Source organism: Lactuca serriola, chromosome 4 (assembly GCF_051521515.1).
Source record: "Lactuca serriola cultivar US96UC23 chromosome 4, Lser_US96UC23_V15, whole genome shotgun sequence".
In the NCBI taxonomy this organism is placed as follows: domain Eukaryota; kingdom Viridiplantae; phylum Streptophyta; class Magnoliopsida; order Asterales; family Asteraceae; genus Lactuca; species Lactuca serriola.
The window spans coordinates 194883454-194890703 of NC_136411.1; positions in this window are offsets into that span (position 1 = coordinate 194883454).

Below are 7250 nucleotides of genomic sequence, written 5' to 3' on the forward strand. Positions count from 1 at the left end.
AGGAAATTGGGTTTTCGGTCCATGTGGTTGGAAGTTTTTACGGCCCAGGTGGGTGTTTACGGCCATGAACTGGTTCACATCCCATGTTACATATAAACAAAGGACAGAGCGGTAGACGGCTAGAAAGCGGGAAAGAGTAGAGAGAAGAATAGTGTGTATGTGAATCTCTTGTAAGGAACTTCATTCTAATCATCAATACATTAGCTTCATCTTATTCTTCTTCTCCTTCTTCTTATTTTGATCTTGAAACATCCAATTGATTGGGATTCCGCATTATCAATTGGATCTGATTGATACATCAAGCAAAATTTGGTACTTACATGGGGCAGCATTGCTTCTAGTGCCCTTTTTCCTGATAGTAGAAGCATTGTGCATCCTTCGGGTTGGAAGAGGGAGTGATGGAACCCCCTTTGGTTCCAATCGAGGAGGAGCCATCAAGAGACTTTCCCTTGGTACCCTTCGAAGGGGTTTTCCTCTTCTTCCCTTTACCTTTCCCGGATGCTATAACACAGGTAGTGATAGGAGTGATAACAACATTCTTACATTTGAGACTACTTTCAGTAGTCCTGAAAAGTCCTTGAAGTTTAATAAGTGTGACCTCCTCCCTGTTAATATGATAGGTCATGCGGAACTGATCATAACAGGAGGGTAAGGACTTTAGAATGATATCTATTGCTAACTCCTCATCAAAGTTCACATTTAACTTTAGCAAACAGTCCACGGATCTTTAGATTATCTGCAGGTGGCCTGTGATGGACTCTCCATCCTTCATTTTTGTTGTTATCATGGAGGTGATGATTTCATACCTTTCCTGACGAGCACTCTAATGGTATCTTTCCATCAGGTCCTGGTGCATTTTATAAGGGTAGAAATCTTCATAGTATTTCTGTAGTTCTGTTGTAATGGTAGCCAGCATGATACATGATACCTTAGTGGCATCCTTCTCATTGGTAGTGTACTCAGCAATCTCCTCCGGAGTAGCGAAAGAATCATCAATAACCTTTAGTTCCTTATTAAGGACATACTCCTTGTCCTTATAGGGAGTGACCATCCTTATGTTCCTAATCCAATCATTGAAATTAGTCCCATCAAATATGACTCTCCCACAAAGATTAATGAGAGAAAAGGAGCTAGTAGGGTTTGAGCCAGAAGCATTGTTGGAAGACATCTAAAAAGGAAGAAAGACAAGTTTAAGTTAGATAAATAGTCTTTAATAAGATTCCCAAATGAAATATTATGGCTAGGACCCAACACAATATTTTATAATTTGGAAGAGGGAGGTCGTAATCTAAGCTAAAAAATATTTGAAGGTAGGTAAATGACGATTTACCAATTTCCACCATGAAAAACGAAACAGATTATTAAGTTTTAATTGGATTGAAACTCCTAGATCTTTTGAGATTTATTAAACAATTCAATGGCATGTTTAAATCTTGATTATGCCCTTCAAGTTTGTGACTTGGATACCGATGATCACAAACAAGGTGTGAATAACCATGCAAATTATCTTGGTACTCTTAATTTTACCACCTAATCGATGTGCCGGTTAACCACACAGGTTCCACCGATCTCTGATAACCCATAAGCCACCCTTTTCCACCCTTGTTAGTCCATGTTAGTGTGCCGATTAACCACACACGCTCCATTAACGACTTAGCAAGGTGCAAAGTGTAATTTTATGGGTTAGCATCAATTTCACATTTTCCTAAAGTAACTAAGATTGAAAATTCATAAAAGGTTTAGCTTCTTTATAATTATCATTATACTTAACGAGAATTAGTGTCCTATCCTACCCGTTCGACTAACGACCTTCCACCGGTCAAAGAAGTGGTGGGTGAGAATGGACACCCACTAAACTAACATTTTATAGGCAGTAACCTTATACCCCCCTTAGAGACTGACTTCATGAATGAGGCCTACTAATGGTATGACTGACTTGTTCTTATACACATATATATTATTACACTTATAATATTATAATAGTATAAGGGTTTAATTTTAAACTTTTAAAACTATAGAGTTTGGAATTAAATTATTAATGTGTGACTTTACAAATTCCAAAACTTGAGGGCAAGTTTTGAAACTTTTCGAAACCTTTCATTTTTATAACTTATGAGTTTTAATGATTTTAATGGAAAAGACTCTTGGAATTCCATAACTTGAGGACAAGTTATGGAGTCCATTAAAAAGAATTTAGATCAACAAATAAACTAACAAGAATGTCAAATAATTTCAAAACAAACACTTCGACTCTTTATAATATTTCAACCCTAACAATCTCTCGGGTTGTAAACGAGTCAAACTACTTAATTCGTGAGAATCTGAGCAGCGAAGTGCATCATCCTTCAAATCTCCGAGTACCAAGTTAACACCTTCTTTAACTCAATCTTATCTCCTTCATTATTCTTCGTATAATTATTCATACGAATAATAAAGTTCGTATACTGAGTTGTAGGGTACCGTTCCACTTTGCTTACTTGAAACAAAAGATTTTAGCTTTGCCATTCTTATCTTTTCCTGCAAAGACTAATCCAAAAGGTTTTAAGAAAATTTCTCAATCAGCATATTTCTTCAGGTCAGCTTGAGTTTTCGACAATTCCATCGCAACCTTCATTTCTCTTCCCATTCCTGAAGCTAACTCTTCATCAGTTAATGCTAGACTATCATAAGAATTGTCTATGAAAATCTTGATGTGTGCTAGACCATGTTTGAAAACATCGTTATCAGTTCCTTTAAGTTGAGAAGCCTCCATATCCTTAAGTATCAAAGTTACTTCAATCAAGTCGTTCAATTTCATTAATGGAAAATCAGCAACAGAAAAATCACATCTTTGATTATTTGCACGAATAACATGATATCTAAAGTTTTGAATCATGCCTTTGAACAAAACGTACTTCATTATGCTCACCACTTTTTTGATCTTTATCAATGACCAAACCTCATCTGGCGCCTTCCCAAGAACTGCGTGAACTTTGATCTTCATGTAAATGAAATCATCTTCATTGTCAAACTTTTAAACAATCTTGTATTGAGACATGATGAACATCATCTCATTTATAGGAAAATCCAGTTGGCTCATCTCAGTATTTGCAATCGAAAAGCTTTTCTTTGGCTTCTTCTCAAAAGCATACATTCGATTGAATGCTACCCTAGATTCAATGCTTTCCTAGCTGTAGAGCTTTTTTGGATCTCCCTTATCCATACCAGGAGGATTACTTGCTCTTAGCATCATTATGCTTTGTATTTGTCTCTACTTTTCTATTTCTGCTTCTATCTCAGCCTTCTTCTCTTCCTTGGTCTTTTCAACAGCAACACCTTTCCGTTTTGATGGGTTTTGAGCATTCTAACACTTCCTAAGTGTACATGCAACCCTAATAACCTTGGATCTATGTTTGTCTAATTATCATGCAAAGTTGAATTTCAAGGTTATATTCCTATCTAGCATACATGGGGAACAATTTTAACTTGAATCATAGATAGAATAACTTACCTTGTTGTTGCTTGTGTTCCTTGAAACCTTGTGAGCCTAGCACCCCAAGTGTGATGCCTCAAATACTTCACACAACACCAAATGCTCTTGGAAAGACTCTTGAGATAACACACACTTCTCAAAATCGGCCAAGCCCTCTAGTTTCTTAGTGTTCAACTTGTGTCACACTTATGTTGCACTTGTGTCGCCAATTTTGTGGAGAATGGGACTCTTATATAGTGTTGGCACATCTAGGGTTCACCATGTAAACCCTAATGTGTCATGACTCTTCATTTCCATGACCCATGGGTTTGTAACTCCCATGGAGCATCCATGGAGCATCCTATGGGTAGAACCCAACTTGATAATCCATGGAGCCTTTTAGCCCACTATACAAGATATGAACCCATATATTTAATTAGTTATCCTTTGATCACTTAATTAATTCTAAATTAATTCTTTGATCAAATAATCAAATAATATTATTAATATATTAGAACTTATAATATATTAATAATCTCCAAGTGTTATTTCTCTCATTTAGTCTATCCAATTGCATGGTGCCATGCAACCCAAATGGACCATGCCGGGTCGGGTCAAGTACAAGCCCGAAATAGTTATGGACTTAGACACCTTATCCAACAGTCTCCCACTTGGATAAGTCTAATAACTATATCTCTAGTACTTCAGGAACCGACCGGCAATCGTAGCTCTTTCAAGGTCTCTCGGAACTGAGAAGATGATGATACGCCATTTAAGATAAGTGATCATATAATCCTCTGTTCTAGATATCAGCCAGACAAATACATGGAACATGTCTTGCTTATTGTCCAGCATTTGTTTCCCGATTTCCGATTTGTTTGACATAGAACTTAATTGAACACATCAACTTAGTTCTGACCGGGCCCGGTACATGGGTCAAAACAAAATCATCGAGGGGCCCAGATATCAGCTTCTAATCCAAGAAGGAACAGATAAACTTCGACTCATATGTTTGTTCTACCACTTATTGAATTACACACAAAAGTACGTTTTATAACATCGAGTTACCAATGCGGTTTCGTACAGTCAATGCATAACCTACTTGTAAGTAACAAATCATATCTCTAGGTTTGAAGACTTATATGATATTACCGTCTCACGATCACTCGAGATAAAATTCCATGAAGTGATTCCAGTGAGCGTGGGTTGTGTCCAATGCTCAGAACTTATGAGCACTCATGATTGTTGTAGCCTTGTCCAAGACCTCTACAACCAAACATGACAGTCTTGATTCATATCTACTTCCAACATATGACCGACTGTGGAGGTTTGAATAATATGTTATACCAAACAAAATTATTCTGGAAGTCAAAACATGCAAAAGAAATATAGTAAACGATTGAAAAGAGATAGCAACACTTTACTCATAAATAAAACACCTTTTATTCATCATCAAATGTCAATTACACTTTACAAATTTCCGGGTTATCTAACTACTAAAACTTATATCATCCTTCAGCCCTATGCTCCGAGCATGCTGAAGATGCTTAACCCGAGTCAATCCCTTTGTGAGGGGATCTGCCGGATTCTCATCTGATGATACCCTCTTTGCCACGAGGTGTCCTTCTTCGATCCGATGTCTTATGAAATGGTATTTTCTGTCGATGTGTCTGGATCTCCCATGATCCCTTGGTTCCTTGGCTAAGGCAACAGCACTTTCACTATCACAGAAAATTTCCATTGGCTCTTTAATAGCTGGTACAACTCCAAGGTCTCCAATGAAGTTCTTCAGCCATATCGCCTCCTTTGCTGCTTCACTAGCTGCAATATACTCTGATTCACAAGTAGAATCTGCCACTGTCTCTTGCTTGGAACTCTTCCAAGAAATTGCTCCTCCATTTAGGGTAAAGACCCAGCCTGACTGAGAGCGGAAATTATCCCTATCAGTCTGGAAGCTAGCATCACTATACCCTACAACTCTCAAGTCATCACTCCCACCGAGGGTAAGGACCCAGTCCTTAGTCCTTCGTAGGTACTTGAGGATATTCTTTACCGCAGTCCAGTGTGCCTTGCCAGAGTTCGCCTGATATCTGCTAACCATGCTCAAGGCAAAAGCTACATCGGGTCGGGTACACGTCATAGCATACATGATCGATCCTACAGCCGAAGCATAAGGTGTTCGACTCATTTCTGCTATCTCAGCCTCAGTGCTAGGGCTTTGTGTCTTACTCAACCTGGTGTTACTCTGGATGGGTAACTCTCCTTTCTTGGAGTCCTGCATGCTGAATCTCTTCAGCACCTTATCCAAGTAGGTACTCTGACTAAGTCCAATTAGTCTTTTACTCCGATCTCTCAAGATTCTTATCCCTAGAATATAGGCAGCTTCACCAAGGTCCTTCATAGCGAAACACTTCCCAAGCCAGGACTTTACTTCCTGCAGGGTTGGAATGTCGTTTCCTATGAGTAGTATGTCATCCACATACAATACCAAAAAGCTAACTATACTCCCACTAGCCTTGACATACACACAAGATTCATCTTCACTCCTAGAAAAGCCAAATTCCTTGACCTTTTCATCAAAGCAAAGATTCCATCTGCGAGGTGCTTGCTTCAATCCATAAATGGATTTCTCAAGCTTACACACTCTATTAGGGTACTCGTTGCTGACAAAACCCTCTGGCTGACTCATGTAAACATCTTCAGCCAACTTTCCATTAAGGAAAGCGGTTTTGACATCCATCTGCCATATTTCATAGTCATGAAATGCAGCTATGGCTAGCAGAACCCGAATAGACTTAATCTTGGCTACCGGAGAAAAGGTCTCATCATAATCCACTCCAGGAATTTGAGAGAAGCCCTTTGCAACCAGTCTAGCCTTATAAGTGTGTACTTTACCATCCATGTCGGTCTTCTTCTTGAAGACCCATTTGCACCCTACTGTCTTACGACCTGATACATTTTCAACCAAGTTCCAAACTTGATTGTCATACATGGATTGTATCTCGCTATCCATAGCCTCTTTCCATCTAGCAGACTCGGGGCCTGCCATGGCTTCCTCGTAGCTGTTAGGGTCATCTTGACTTACTAGTGTCTCATCACTAATAAGTGTCTCACCTTCTGCAGTAATATGGAATCCATAGTAATGCTCAGGAGCACTCCTAACTCTCGTGGAACGTCTCAGAGGTACAGATTTGTCAATTGGCTCAACAGGAGTTTCCTCCTCAAGTTGAGGGCTAGAGTTTGAAGTTCCTTCACCGCTTGATTCTTGAATTTCTTCAAGATCAATTTGCCTCCCACTGTCTCCTTGGCTTATAAATTCTCTCTCTCGAAAGACTCCTCTTCTTGCTACAAAGACCACATTGTCACTAGGTCTGTAGAAGAGGTAACCAAAGGATCGCTGTGGGTAACCGATGAAAATACACCTCTCGCTTCGAGGTTCGAGCTTATCATGAGTCTCGCGTCTCACGAAAGCCTCGCAACCCCAAATCTTGATGTGGTCTAGTTTAGGTACTTTACCAGTCCACATCTCATGAGGAGTTTTGGCAACTTTCTTTGTAGGGACTAGATTAAGAATATGGGCGGCAGTCTCCAAGGCATACCCCCAGAATGAGATTGGTAGCGTAGCTCGACTCATCATGGAACGAACCATATCTAACAAGGTTCGATTACGCCTCTCAGCCACACCATTCAATTGTGGTGTCCTGGGAGGTGTCAATTGTGAGACTATCCCACATTCCCTTAGATAGTCGAGGAACTCTGAACTAAGATACTCACCACCACGATCGGATCGAAGCATTGT